Source organism: Rhincodon typus, chromosome 35 (assembly GCF_021869965.1).
Source record: "Rhincodon typus isolate 14 chromosome 35, sRhiTyp1.1, whole genome shotgun sequence".
In the NCBI taxonomy this organism is placed as follows: domain Eukaryota; kingdom Metazoa; phylum Chordata; class Chondrichthyes; order Orectolobiformes; family Rhincodontidae; genus Rhincodon; species Rhincodon typus.
In genome coordinates, this window is record NC_063366.1 from 2,848,183 (window position 1) to 2,864,413 (window position 16,231).

Consider the following 16,231-nt stretch of genomic DNA (forward strand, 5'->3'; position numbering starts at 1 on the left):
CCCGAAACATCAGCCTTCCTGCTCCTCTGATGCTGCTTGGCCTGCTGTGTTCATCCAGCTCTACACCTTGTTATCTCAGATTCTCCAGCATCGGCAGTTCCTACTATCAATGTACGAACAGTAGTTTTCTTCCCTGGAGGACATGAGTGAATCATTTAGATTTTATGGAGAGCAATGTATAATGCCGTGCTTTGTACTGTTTGCTGATCAATCAACTGTCTGTGGAATTAGAAATAGCTAGTTGATCAGTAGTCTTGCTTATGGAGACTGCAACAGTTCAAGAAGGTGGCTCACCACCACCTTCTCAAGGGCATTTACAGATAGACAACAAATATTGGCCTTGCCAGTGATCCCCAGCTCCTGTAAAAATACGAATTATATAGAAAAAACTGAGGAACTCGGCCGCTTTCAAAAGGGAGGATTGGAGGAAATCATGTTTCCTTTTCCTCTTTTACAGAAGGATTGCATCATCCTACATCAGAGAATACAGAGTGGATAGACACCGGAGATAGATCCTAACCATCACCCAAGGAACAACTGCACAACGGTGGGAAGGCATCCGGTCCCTTCACAGCATTGCTCCACACAGAAAGGTTGGGCAATGAAACCATCATTTGGAAATCAACTGGATTGAAGGAGCTTTGATGTATCATCAGACCTGAAACTGGTTCCATCAGAACCAGCCTTTCTGAAGGTTCGGCTGTGGGTGATCAGTCAGTGTGAGTCTGAGAGGGAATGTGAGTGACGCTAAATATGGTGAGAGCCACAAGAATCACTGACTCATTCCTACAGGAGAGAGGCTGTTCAAGTGTGAGGTGAGTGAAGAGGTCTCCACAGGCTTAGAAAACCTCCTAATACACAAAGTGCATTGTTAACCTCCTGCAACACAAAGATAGCTACATGGAAGAGAAACCCTTCAAGTGTGACGTGTGTGACCAAGCTTTCAGACAGTCATCAGCACTTGCAACTCATCGGCACATCCACACAGAGAAAAAGCTGTTCAAATGTGACCGCTTTGCGCAGTCACCTGGCCTGATCAATCAACGACCTGTTCACACTGGGAAGAAACCGTTTGCATGCGAGGTATGTAACAAATCATTCTCATGGCCATCAGACCTTCGTACACACCAGCGCACTCACACAGGGGAGAAGCCCTTCACATGCGAAGTGTGTGACAAATCATTCTCAAAATCCGGAAACCTCCGCATACACCAGCGTATTCACACTGGAGAGAAACCATACAGATGTAACATTTGTGATCAATCATTCTCCCAGTTATGGAAACTTTGCAGACACCAACGCATTCACACAGGGGAGAAACCATTCACATGCAAAGTGTGTCACAAATCATTCTCTTATTCAACAGCCCTGCACGTTCATCAACGTACTCACACAGGGGAGAAACCATTCACATGCGAAGTGTGTGACAAATCATTCTCGTATTCATCCGCCCTCCACATTCACCAACGCATCCACACAGGAGAGAAACCATTCACGTGCAAAGTGTGTGACAAATCATTCACATGCTCAGGTGCTCTCCGTACACATCAACTCATTCACACCGGAGAGAAACCATTCCTGTGCAACATGTGTAACAAGTCATTCTCACGGTCATCGAAGCTCCATGCTCATCACCAGATCCACACTGGGGAGAAACCATATAGGTGTGAAATGTGTGACAAATCATTCTCCCAATTAGGGAACCTCCACAGACATAAACGCACTCACACAGGGGAGAAACCGTACAAGTGTGAGGAGTGTGACAGATCATTTTCTGACCCATCAACCTTGCTGCTCCATCAGAGAACACACACAGGGGAGAAACCGTATACATGTGAGGTGTGTGATAAATCCTTCTCACAGTTAGGGACCCTCCGCAGGCACCAACGCATTCACACGGGGGAGAAAGCATTTACATGCGAGGAGTGTGACAAATCATTCTCTGACTCATCGAGACTCCTACTCCATCAGAGAATTCACACAGGGGAGAAACCATACACGTGTGAGGTGTGTGACAAATCGTTCTGTCAGTTAGCACATCTCCGCAGACACCAACACACTCACAGGGGAAAAAGTCATTTACATATGACATGTATAGCAGATCATTCTTAGTCTCATCCACAAACATGAGCAGGTGACTTCTTCTGATTGGTCATCCTCATGAATGAACTTTCCCAGGTGATTTGGTAATTTTGAGGCTGATCCAGACATCGCCTCTGTGTATTTTGAACATTGGTGTTTTAGTAAAGTGAGCTAGTTCTCAGTAGGTATGGGATAAAATCGGACCCTGCTTCAGTTGATGATATGAATTATAGACAAATCCTCATCAGATATCAAATGTTTGATTAATACCATGGGGTATGTTTGTACTCTCCTGTCTAAGAGGACTACTATCCTGAGTATGGTGAGCGAGTGGGGATGAGTCTGTATAAACTCAAGTTCCCTCAGCCCATCGTACCTCAATGTAATAGTGGTGCCATGTACCTTACACTCTTCCAAGTTTAATGCCATTTTCTGGGAATAATGTTGAGTCATTTTTCAAATGTTTTGTTATTTTGGTTAGTTGAGAGTTTTGTATAAGTTGAATTATTGTGTTGTTGTTTATCTGCTGTTTAATTAATCTCCTGTGTAGATTTATTCAATAAATTGAACCCAACCAAACTAACCCAAACTACTGCTGATTTGTCAGCATGGTGTGTACCCTGTTCAATAAAACTCTCAGGATCTTACAGTAAGATTGTCACTTTTTGTAATGCAGAATACATGGCATTTTACACATTGCATGCCCCATGGATAGTAATGTGTTCATAACCAGCAAATCTGTTTTTGTGGCATCGATGTTATGATCCATTTTAGCCAGAACATCAGATATAACTACCATGGTCGTATATAACATAGTGTCATGAGAGCTTTTACATTTACTTGAGAGTGCAGATAGCCCTAACACATCTGCAAATTGATACCTGTGACAGTGCAGCACTCCCTCAGCAATGCACTATAAGTGTCAGCCCAGGGATTAATTCTCTGCAGTGAGACTTGAATCCACAACGTCTTCACTCAGATACAAGAATGCTAACTGAGCTACAGCTGATGCTAAACCCTTCTATTTCCATTTTATTAGATTCAAGTTCTTGGGGTGACAGCCCCTAGGCTGTGGAAAGAATGTTTTCCCCCCCTTTAAACTGGCAGCATCAAGTTCAGTTTGGTTTAAAGTGGTAACTAGTCAGAGCTGCAGGTGGCTCCATTTTCTTTGTGACCTGGTTCCTGAAGCTGTGAAAGTTGGTAAAGTCCCTGATGTCAGGAGAAGTAAAACTGATGGAGAACGGTGGGTAGACTCTGGGAGTGAGGAACAATCTACAGATGAGGTACTGATAGAGGATTCCCACATCAACAAAAATACAACTGTGTGAAATCCCACTGGTTCAAAAACAGCCACACTCCAGAATAACCATCTCCAATCTAAAGTCCCTGGTATTCTTCAGTGAGAGGTTAACAGCACATCCTTCCATCATGAGATCAGTTGAGTCTAGAGGACTCTCTCCCATATTCATCCAGATCCTGCTCCCTAAAACATGGCATTGATGAGGTGAAGGACATAGATCGAGCTTGCCGTGTCTTTTTTCTTTATTCATTTTGTGGGATGTGGGCATCACTGACTGGTCAGCGTTTATTGCCCGTCCTCAGTTTCCCTTGAGAAGGTGGTGGTGAGCTGCCTTCTTGAACTGCTGCAGTCCACCAGCTGTGGGTTGACCCACAATGCCATTAGGGAAGGAATTCCAGGATTTTGACTTAGCGACAGTAAAGGAATGGTGATATATTTCCAAGTCAGGATGATGAGTGGCTTGGAGGGGAACTTGAAGGTAGTGGTGTTCCCATATATCTGCTGCCCTTGACCTCCTAGATGGAAGTGTTCATGGGTTTGGAAGGTACTATCTGAGGATCTTCAGTGAATTTCTGCAGTGCATATTGTAGATAGTACACACTGCTGCTACTGAGCATCGGTGGTGGAGTGAGTGGATGCTTGTGGGTACGGTGCCAATCAAGCAGGCTGCTTTGTGCTGATGGTGTCAAGCTTCTTGATTGTTGTTGGGGCTGCATTCATCCAGGCAATTGGGGAGTATTGCATTACACTCCTGACTTGTGCCTTGTACATGTGGGCAGGCTTTTGGGAGTCAGGAGGTGAGTTACTTGCTGCAGTATTCCTAGCCACTGACTTGCTCTGGTCAGTGATAACTCCCAAGGTGTTGATAGTGGGGGATTCAGTGATGGTAACACCATTGAATGGGAAAGGTTGATGGTTAGATTGGAAGATGATCTGATTAGATTGGTCTGATGGGACAGTGTCAACAAGGAGAAATTATTCTTTCAATATCCTAACCGAGTGTTCTTAAATGTGATGAGAGTTTCTACTTATATCACCTTTACATACAGTGAGTTCCCAACCCTCACCACCCACCAAGTGAAAACAGTAGTTCTAAGGTCCCTCTAATCCTATCATCCATTCCTTGGCAACTCTGCCCAGGAAAATAAGATTGAAACAGTCCTATCAGCTGCCTCTGCCAGTTCCCTCCCTTCCACTATCCTGCCTGGACAAACTTCTTTTCATGCTCCCCAAGCCTTCACCCTGAACTTACATCTTTGTCTAGTTTCTCTCACAACTGAAAACCAAGTGAGGAGATGATGAGTGAAGGAGCAGCTTTTATACAAATTGTATCCCATAATATCCACACCAATGTCAAAAATCACGTGACACCAGGTTATAGTCCAACAGGTTTATTTGAAAACGCAAGCTTTCGAAGCTCAACTCCTTCCTCAGACATAGTGTGAAAGAGGGAGTATAAGACACAGAATTTATAAGCAGAAAAGTAACAACCCTAAAGTTAGGAAGGAAACTACTGATTGAAATGCAAAATCCAGATTTATTTCAAGACATTGACCCGAGATAATTAAAGGTTTTATCAATATATACAAGAGGTGACATCTCAGGTCAGACAATGCATTTTAGGTGTGAGGTCTTGCTTAGAATCTGTTTATGTTTTAAACTTGGATCAGGTTTTATTTTTTGAGCAAAACAGAATGTATCTTCAACTACACAAACATATTGGATGAAATAATTCATGTCTGTGTATGTGCATGAATGTGGTCGTGTCTGTGTGTGAGAGAGAAAGAGAGAGGATGTGTATGTGTGTGCACACATTTGAGAGCGTGTGTGTATGAGAGAGGGTCTGTAAATGTGTGTGTGTGCGAGTGTTTGTGTGAGAGTGTCTGTATATTTCTGCGTATATATGAGTGTGTGTGGTGGGGTCACCTGTAGTGCGACATGAACCCAAGATCACGATTGAGGCCGTTCTCATGGGTATGTAACTTGGCTATCAGCCCCCGGTCAGAAATCTTGCATTGTTGTGTATCTCGAAGTCCACCTTGGAGGACGCTTACCCGAAGTTCGGAGGCTGAATGTCCTTGACCCCTGAAGTTCTCCCCCACTGGGAGGGAATACCCCTGTCTGGTGATCATTGTGCAGTGCCCATTCGTAGCATCTGCATGGTCTTGCCAATATACCATGCCTCAGGGTGTCCTTGCCTGTACCACATAAGATAGACAATATTGGCCGAGTCACATGAGTATCTGCCATGTATGTGGTGGGTGGTGTTCCCACATGTGACGTAGTAACCATGTCAATGATCTGACATGTCTTGCAGAATTTGCCATGGCAGGGTTGTGTGGTGTTGTGGTCGATGTCATCCTCAACGCTAGGTAGTTTATTGCGAACAATGGTCTGTTTAAGGTTTGGTGGTTGTTTAAAGGCGGGAAGTGGAGGTGTAGGGAAGATTGTGGTGAGGTACTCATTGTCGTTCTTAATGTGTTGAAGGCTGTGAAGAACATGGAGTAGTTTCTTTGCTCCAGGGAAGTACTGGACAACGAAGGCTACCCTATTGGTCATATCTCGTGTCTGTCTTCTGAGGAGGTCATTATGGTTTTTCGTTGTGGCATGACGGAATTGGCAATTGATGAGTTGAGCATCGTATCCTGTTCTTATGAGGGCATCCTTCAACACCTTCAGGTGTCCATCACATGCCCTCTCATCTGAGAAGATCCTGTGTATGCGTAGGGTTTGCATTTTCAAATAAACTTGTTGGACTATAACCTGGTGTCATATGATTTTTGACCTTGTCCACCCCAGTCCAACACCGGCATCTTCACATCCACACCAATCTTCAGGCAGTCTGACTATCCAGGCAATCAGGTGAAAATGCCCCTTTTGTTGTGTGAGAAGATCCAGCTCAGAGAGCTGTTTACTTGCTGCTTTGTGCTGAACTGTTTGACTGGATATTGAGTGTGTTTACTGGAAGCATTTCCTTTTTGAATTACAAACAGTTTTTTTTGAGGGTTCATTTCTGAATATCAGATGGAGAGGTGTAATTATCTGGGAGGTACAGAGTGTCCGAGGAAGCTAGCTGCTGTTGAGTTCTTTGTGTGTTTTGGGAGCTGGTTATTATATAGTGCTGTGAATGGTGAATTCTGTCTGTGCATTGGGATTTGGATGTTGCCTGTCTTTTAAATTCTCTCCAAAGCCTCTGACAATACTACTCCTGTGACCTCCTTAGACAACAGCAAAAGCAAAGACTTGCATTTATATAGAGCCTTTCACGACCAACAGATATCCCAGAGTGCTTTTCACCTAATGGAGTACTCAGCCCTGACGAAATGTGGTCACTGTTTTCTTAGGAAACATGGCAATATCCCATAATTAACAACATGATAATAGCCAGATGATTTTTTTTATTGGTGTTGATTGAGGAATTAATGTTGGCCAGGAAAGCACAATAACTCTCCTGGTCCTCTTATGCCATGGGATCTTTTACACGAAAGGAGGAGGGGAGTTGGAGGAAATTGTGTCCTTTTCCTGTTTTACAAAAGGCTTGCACCATCCTCCATCACAGCTAACAGAGAAGATAGACACCACAAATAAATCCTGACCATATCATCAGATCTGAGAATTCTTAAGCTTAGGAGTTACACACAGCTGGAAAAGCATGGCCTAATTAGGGAGAGTCAGCATGACTTTGTACAGGGCAGGTCATGCCTTACTAACTTGATTGCATTTTTCAGGTCACGAGGAGGTGACGAAGGTGATCTGTGAGGGTAAAGCAGTGTATGCTGTTTACATGGATTTTGGTAAGGCTTTTGACAAGGTCCCTCATGGTAGGCTCATCCAGAAGATTAAGATGCACGGGATCCATGGTGACTTGGCCTCATTGATTCAGAATTGGCTTACACATAGAAGACAAAGGGTAGTAGTGGAAGGGCGTTTTTCAGGCTGGAGGTCCGTACTGCTGTTTTTGATAGATATCAATATATATATAGGGCGGCACGGTGGCTCAGTGGTTAGCACTGCTGCCTCACAGTACCAGGGACCGGGTTTGATTCCAGCCTCAGGTGACTGTCTGTGTGGAATTTGCACATTCTCCCTGTGTCTGTGTGGGTTTCCTCTGGGTACTCCGGTTTCCTCCCACAGTCCAAAAATGTGCAGGTTAGGTGGACTGGCCATGCTAAATTGCCCGTAGTGTTCAGGAATGTGTAGATTAGGTAGGTTACAAGGGGATGCTCTGAGGTTCGGTGTGGACTTGTTGGGCCGAAGGGCCTGTTTCCACACTGTAGGGATTCTATGACTCTATATATAAATGACTTGGATGAAAATGTAGTTAAGTGGGTTAGTAAATTTGCAGTGAAGTTGTGGATAATGTAGACGGTTGTCAAAGGATACAGTGGGATATAGATCAGTTGCAGATACGGGTGGAGAAATGGCAGATGGAGTTTAATCTGGGTAAGTGTGAGGTGCTGCTTTTTGGTAGGTCAAATGTTAAGGAAAAGTCTTAAGTTAATGGCAGGACCCTGAACAGCATTGATGTACAGAGGGATCTTGGAGTTTAAGTCCATAGCTCCCTGAAAGTGGTCATGCAAGTAGACCAGGTGGTAAAGAAGGCATATGCCATGCTTTCCTTTATTGGTTGGGGAATTGAGTACAAGAGTCAGGATGTCATGTTGAATCTTTATAAGACTTTGGTGAAGCCACACTTAGAGTATTGTGTTTAATTCTGGTCGCCACATTACAGGAAGGCTGTGGGGGCTTTGGGAAGGGTGCAGAAGAGGTTTACCAGGAAGCTATAAGAAGAGGCTAGAAAAACTCTGGTTGTTTTCTCTTGAGTGGCAGAGGCTGAGGGGAGACTTGATAGAAGTCTATAAAATTATGAGAAGCACAGATAGGGCTAACGGTTAGAATCTATTTTCCCAGAGTTGAAATGTCTAAAGCTAGGGGGCATGCATTTAAGGTGAGAGGGGACAAGTTCAAAGCAGACGTGAGGGGCAAGTTTCTAACACAGAGAATGATAGGAGTCTGCAACGCACTGCCATGGGTGATGGTAGCAGATACGGTAAGAGCATTTAAGGGACTTTCAGAAAGTACATGAATATGCAAGGAATGGAGGGATATAGACCAAGGGCAGGCAGAATGTTTGGTACAACATGGAAGGGCCCATTCCTGTGCTGTACAGTTCTATTATCTAGGTCAGGATGTAGAGTCTTCTATTAGAACAAACCTTTCTAAAGGTTTGGCTGGGAAGAAGTGTGAGTGACGCTAGATTTGGTGAGAGCTTCAATCAGTCATTGAGCCTCATGAACAACTGACTCATTCCTACATTCCTGCATTGCTCAAGCGTCACGTGTGTGAGGAAGCCTCCACAAGTTCATATCATCTCGTAATGCAGATCATGAATCATTATTCAGTTCTGATTTTTAAAATATATATTTGCTCAATTTCCAAGTATTATTAACAATAGAAGATACAAAAAATTAAGTATTGAGAAAAAAGATGCCTTTTGACTTGAACTCATCTGAAAAATATACAAGAATAAAAACTGAAGGAAATTTTTAAAAAGTTGCTACATGAGCTGTCAGTGCTGATTCAATTTCAATTGGACTCTGATTGGTAGAGCTGTTGCGATGGGAATCTACCCATTAATATCGATTGACAATTAACACTCAGGCTTTGTTTAAATTACGAACAAGGCAGGTTACCTTTGATTCAGCCTGCGTCAACCTGGCTGGTTTAAAATGTAAACAAAACCTGAGCGTTAACTTCAATCAGCATTAATGGGTATATTCTCTACGGCAATACTTGGACTAGTTCAGAAGCCGTTGCAGTCAACATTTTCCTCTCGTGTGGTATATATGTTAGTTTTCCCCTTGAATTTTCATTCTTTTGAAGTGACCTGAGGATTAGAAGATGAAAAGCTTCAGCAAAATGTGTCTAATTTCAGCAATACTCCAATCCCGTACTACCAAATGACCGTTTATTGACTCGCCCGGCGTTCACCTCATTTTCAAACAAACAATACATTCCAACATGAGCCTAAACATGAGTGTTCGGTCTTATATCTAATTGGGTCCGGGATTTTGATTTGATTCAACCAGAACAAGTTAACTTGGCAGATGTTACCTCTTCCACACTGGCACCGACAGCGACACGGGAAAGCAGTCTTCCTCAGATGCTATCAATATCATAGCCGGAGGAGAATTGGGCTGAGATGGAAGACAAGTAGAATGCACAAAGAACGTACAGTGGAATATGGGCACCAAGCAGATTAATTGTTTGCAATAAATAAAACAAGAACTGCCGATGCTGGAAATTTGAAACAGAAACTGAAATTGCTGGAGAAACTGACGAAGAGTCACCGAACTGGAAACGTTCACTCGGTTTCTCCCCATGGATGCTGCCATACCTGCTGAGTTTCTTTAACATTTTCTGTTTTTTGTTTCAATACTGGGGATATCTCCTCTTTATCTGTGATTCAATAAATTAAATGTTGTTCTGAGTGGATGTTTGATCCCATTCTTTAGCTTTTCTTTGAATTTCATCTGGGTCACTGCTTAAATATGTGTTTGTACAGGTACTCAAAAACAGGAGCATAAAGCTGTTAGCATCTGCGATACATTGACCAGGTCACTGAAACCTATTGAATAATAATGATTTGTAATTCACATGAATAAGAAATATACCACATTCATCATCCATAACAGTAGGAAGTTTCCGGATACAATGGAGGGTAAGACTGTGGATTTCGTTCGTTGCTGTATCTTTGCATCATTCTGATCCATGTCATTCTTACTCCCTGTCAGCCTCCTGTGGATTCTACTGATTGATTGTTAAAGTATGTCCCACAATCAGAGCGTTCGGCAACAAAATCAGGAATGCTGGGATAAATGGAGTCAAACAGCGGTCAATTCGGCCAAATGCTACCCCTACAGTAATAATGAAATATTCAACTTTCACACTGCGGAACCAAGCTACATTGTTGATTGTAATGACTGGGTCAAATACAAAGGAGAAGACAATGTTTCTGAAACCGAACATCAGGCAGACCGTTCTTATTACCCCAGCAACTGTTTGCAATATCTGAGACCCAGCAGAACTGACCACTGTGCTTATTTACTCGGGGATAGCCTTATTAATACATGAAAGAATTTTCCAACAGGAACGTTAGGCTGAGGTTATTAAGAGATAGCGAGGCAGGAAGACTACACAATTGAACATTAGTAATGGGCGCTATTAGTAGCTTACAATGGGCTAGCTGTAGTAGCAGCTCATGTGAGGACAAAGTCTGTTGTCTGGGAGTTGCGAGTTTTGGCAAAAGCTAGTAAAGTTGTTCTCTGACGTACTGACTCCACGTTTTTGAGCCCAAGTGCTTACTCTAAGATGCTTCTTATCTTCTCCTGCGCCATGACACCACCACTGAAAATCAAGCTGTTGTTTCCTGGGCTGTTACTGACCTCGTCTGCTCTGAATATCTTCCCTCCGTTAGCCGCGAACCTCACACAACCACACAACTTCTCTCACAATTCGCAAACACGATTTTCCTGGTAGTTCCATCGCTTCAGTCTTTCTCATTCCTTTAACTTATTTCTTCATCTTTTATTTCTATTTTATTCATAACTTTTCCAGTCTCTCCCCACGCACAGTCTTGATTCTTCTGCAGTCCTGCACCACTTCAACAATTCCCTCTCCATCTTTACCCATCATTAGGACAGTCTGGGCTTTCTCTGCGTTTTCCTTCAACGGAAGTTTGAACAGTCCACATTCACCACAGCCTCCTCCATCTGACCGAGCATGTTCTGTCATTGAACCGAATAAAAGGTGTACCTCTGGTTTTCCGCATGGGCCCCATTCTTTGTTCCAGTTCTATCTGGGTCTTCTCCCAAAGCTCTTTTGCAGGGACATCCACTGGGGAGATGATGGCTGAGTGGTATTATCGTTGTTAATCCAGAGATCTAGGTAATGTTCTGGAGACCTAAGTTTGAAACCTGCCACAGCAGGTGGTGGAATTTGAGTTTAATTTTTAAAAAAAAACTGGAATAAGCATCCATTGTAAATTGTCAGGAATAAAAAAAAATCTGGTTCACTGATGTCCTTTAGGGAAGGAAACTGCCATCCTTACCTAATCTGGCCTACATGTGACTCCAGACCTACAGTAATATGGTTGACTGCTCTCTGAGATGGACAGTAAATGCCATCATCCTGTGAATGAATAAAAAAACTTTGATGACTGTATCAGTGCCATTTCGTTCTTTTACCCAGAAATGGGAATTATTATCAATTCTGCTTCCATATTTCACCTCTCTCTGAACTTCATCTAGTCCATCTCTGATACGTCCCTTCCCTTCTTTGCCCCCTCTATATCCATTTCTGGAAATCGATTAATTGATAAACTTCATTACAAGCCCATGGAATCCCACAGCTACCTTGATTACATATCTCCACACCCAGCTTCCTTCAGGACTCCATTCCATTCTTTAAGCTTCTCCATCTCCGTGGCTTATGGTTCCACAATTCCACCTTCATCAATGGGACCTCCAACACTTCTTCCTTTCTATAAACAAAGCATTGCACCATCACACCCCTGACCCCCAAGCGCGCGCACACACACATACACACACACCATTGTTGTCATTGGCAGGGCCCTTGGCATATCTGACTCATATCCTGCTTTTCTGTCCAAACCTCATCCCCATCTTCTTGAATGATGATTGAGTTCCCTTTTATCAATTGTATCAATTTTATCAATTTACCAAGGAACTTTTGACAAAAATCTAATAAGATAAATAAGAGAAGTATGCTCTTGCTTGATTTCCAATTTAAAGATGTTAGTATAATATTTTACTGTACTGTAAATGTTCTCCAGTGCTCATAAATGAAATTGGATGGTAACTCATAGGATATGGAAAATTAAATGAGAAGACGTGAATAAGGCTAAAAGATAGAGAGAAGAAAAATACAGCATCAAATTTGAATTGGAAAATGCATCCTGGTGTAATTTAATAAAATGTAAATTTGGTTTTAATAATTTTGTGGAAGGGAAGCTTAGATGTGAGTAGCAAATGGACAGCTTTCTCTTGATGATGTTTGTTATCCTTTTTTTAAAAGAGAACATAATTTGATAATCAGGCATTAGGTGGAGCCACAAGTAAAGATCTCCCATACAACTTGATAAGACCATATGAGAGTTAAGAATATATGGCATTCTATTGGAATAATGTATAATGTGCAGGAATATACTGGAAACTAGTTAAACACAGTTTAGTTCAAAAGTTGGGAAACATTGCACTGATGAACGGATTTCAATCAAGTGCAAAATAAAACCTGCAGATGCTGTAAATCAGAAACATCAGAAACCGCTGGAAAAGCTTTAGCAGTTCGAGCAGCATCTGTGGAGAGAAATCAGAGTTGAAGTTTTGGGTCAAGTGACCCTTCCTCGGAACTCATGTTAACTCTATTTTCTCTTCACAGATCCTGCTAGACCTGCTGAGCTTTTCCAGCAATCTTCTGTTTTTGTTTCTTTCGATTCTACATGGTCACTGCATTCCTAAATCTTAATTAATTCAGGGTGTCTGAGACAACAAGGTGCAGGGCTGGATGAACACAGCAGGCCAAGCAGCATCATAGGAGCAGAAAGGCTGACGTTTCGGGCCTAGACCCTTCATCAGAAAAGGGGGAGGGGAAGGGGGTTCTGAAATAAATAGTGAGAGAGTGGGAGGCAGATAGAAGATGGATAGAGGAGAGGATAGGTGGAGAGGAAACAAACAGGTCGAAGAGGCGGGGATGGGGCCAGTAAAGGTGAGTGTAGGTGGGGAGTTAGGGAGGGGATAGGTCAGTCCAGGGTGGATGGACAGGTCAAGGGGGCGGTATGAGGTTAGTCGGTAGGAGATTCAATTTAGTTACCCTCCTCCCTCTGGACAAACCTAAGGGGATCTCTCTCCCACTGCAACTCTCTCGTACAAGCTTCAAAATCTCCCCTCCCCCTACCGCATCCCAAAACCAGTCCAGCTCGTCCCCGCCTCCCTAACCTGTTCTTCCTCCCACCTATCCCCTCCTCCCACCTCAAGCCGCACCCCCATCTCCTACCGACTAACCTCATCCCGCCCCCTTGACCTGTCCGTCCTCCCTGGACTGACCTATCCCCTCCCTAACTCCCCACCTACACTCACCTTTACTGGCCCCATCCCCGCCTCTTCGACCTGTTTGTTTCCTCTCCACCTATCCTCTCCTCTATCCATCTTCTATCCGCCTCCCACTCTCTCCCTATTTATTTCAGAACCCCCTTCCCCTCCCCCTTTTCTGATGAAGGATCTAGGCCCGAAACGTCAGCCTTTCTGCTCCTATGATGCTGCTTGGCCTGCTGTGTTCATCCAGCCCTGCACCTAGTTGTCTCGGATTCTCCAGCATCTGCAGTTCCTACTATCTCTAATTCAGGGTGTCTTCTGGTTTTCCACCATGAAGCACTTATTTAGATTCACTGTCATTTCTCGTTTTTCTATTATGAATTCATCTATCTCAGCTGCCAATGGATCCATATTTGCCCTTGGCAATTTTGTTTCATACATATAGATGAATCTGCAACCTGTGTTATGTTTCTTTCTATTCTATCTTCAGAATCTATGCTCCTTTTTCCTTGACTTTGATTACTGAATTTTGAATTTCCACCAATCCGCAGATTTCTTTTCTCTTTTGCAACTTTCTCAGCTCCTTCTATTGCTCTTTTCTCATTGCATAATGCTAGACTAAAATAGACTCAGTTAGTTTGTTCCTCAGCATGTTTGCTCCAGAAATGATCTCAAATTCATTGCAGGGATTCTTCCCACACAGCAGTGATTTATTCTATGTACAAATTGATATCATCCAAGATTAGGTGATAACTCTTTCCACATTATCTCCAATTTCCAGACTAATACCGTTGTAAGTTACGGCAACTGTTTTAGCTCGAAAGAGAATGAATGAAAGCTCACGATCAAGTAAAATTACAACAAATGAATCCTCACAAATTTTCTTCCAAATCATGGCTAATTCGTTGCTTTGTGTTTATTTCTCCAAAAAGTATATGCGAAATCTTGTTAAATCCAATTCATAATATTGCAAAGTGCCTAAGAAGTTGAGAAGAAACATCTCCTGACCATTTCTTGAAGATAATTTATATCGACGTACATTACATCGTAGAGCACTACATGAAGATAACATCTGGAAATTTCGCATTATTATAAATGAAACTTGGCAATTTTTATGTCAGACATGGACGATGATGACAAACGAGGACATGATATGTAACTAAATTCGGACATCGAGTTACAAGGGACAAAACAAATCCTTTGAGAGATACCAAACAGTTTAGTCGACAGCAGGGGCAGTGATACGGACAAACCATGATTCGCCAAGTCAATAATTTCAATGAATTCCAGCTGATATTTTCGTTTCCTTGAAGATGTCATCAGTGCATGAGCACATCGGAAGTAGATTTGAGGAGCTCTTTCAGATCTGTATCACGTTTTATGTTGTGAAGCGCACGGAACTCACGCTATTTCTGACCTGCACTCGGCTGGGGAGCCAATTAAATCCTCGGCCAAGAGAAGCCGAAGGTTTTCATCAACAACTCATGGTTTTTGAACAACTGTTTGAGATTGATAAAATAAATATACTGAAACATTGCTGAGCCAATTCATAAGATCTGATTCGGTTACTGATGCCACTTATCGTGTGATTTATAGTTTACAATGAACCACAAATTGTCTTTTACTTCATGTTTGAATGATTCTGAATATTAAATTATTGTTGACACCTGAGATTGTATTTAGTGTTTGCTTCGTTCGACTCCTGTATATTCAATAACAATTTGTTTGTATACATGAAATCTTTCATCTTCATCTTTTCAGCAAAATAAAATATTTAATTCGTCTCCAATAACATTGTTTTATTATTCAAGAAAGGCTGCAGGGAAATGCCCAAGGATTATAGACCAGTGAGCATAACGTCCAACGTAAGTTGTGAGAGGGGTTTCTGAGATATTGGATGTCCAGGCATTTGGAGAGGCAAATGTGTTTAGTTTCTTTCTATTCTATCTTCAGAATCTATGCTCCTTTTTCCTTGACTTCGATTACTGAATTCTGAATTTCCACCAATCTGCAGATTTCTCTTTTGCAACTTTCTAAGCTCCTTCCATTGCTCTTTTCTCATTGCATAATGCTAGACTAAAATAGACTCTGATTTAGTTTGTTCCTCAGCATGTTTGCTCCAGAAATGATCTCAAATTCATTGCAGAGATTCTTCCCACACAGCATTGATTTACTCTATGTACAAACTGATATCATTCATCCAAGATTACTCATCCAAGATAACTCTTTTCACATTATCTCCAATTTCCAGACTAATACCGTTGTAAGTTATGGCAACCTTAGAAATGGAATTGCAGATTCTGATATCTTCATGTATCTTCTGCCCTTGTTCTTCCAGTCGGAAATGGTTGGGAGCTGCTGTCTAACGATCTTTAGTGAATTTCTGCAGTGCATCCTGTAGATGGTACACACTGCTGCTGCTGAGCATTAATGGACGGACTGGATGCTTATGGATGTGGTGCCAAACAAGTAGACTGCTTTATCCTGGATGGCGTCAAGCTACTTGAGCATCTTTGGAGCTGCAGCCATCAAGGCAAGTGGGGAGTTTTCCATCACGGTCCTGACTCTTGCCCTGTATATTCTGGACAGGTTTTGGGCATTCAGGATGTGAGTTACTGCCACAGTATTTCTAGCCTTTGGCCTGCTCTTGTGGCCAATGTGTTTATGTTCTGAATCAAGTTGAGTTTCTCGTCAATAGTAACCCCTATGATGTTGATAGTGGGGATTTAGTGATGGT

The 16,231-nt window shown here is 42.5% G+C and overlaps 1 pseudogene; it reads left to right on the plus strand.

Moving 5' to 3' along the window:
* Positions 1-2,735, plus strand: part of LOC109936936 — a 20,334-nt pseudogene extending 17,599 nt beyond the window's left edge.
* The last annotated feature ends 13,496 nt before the right edge of the window (positions 2,736-16,231 follow it).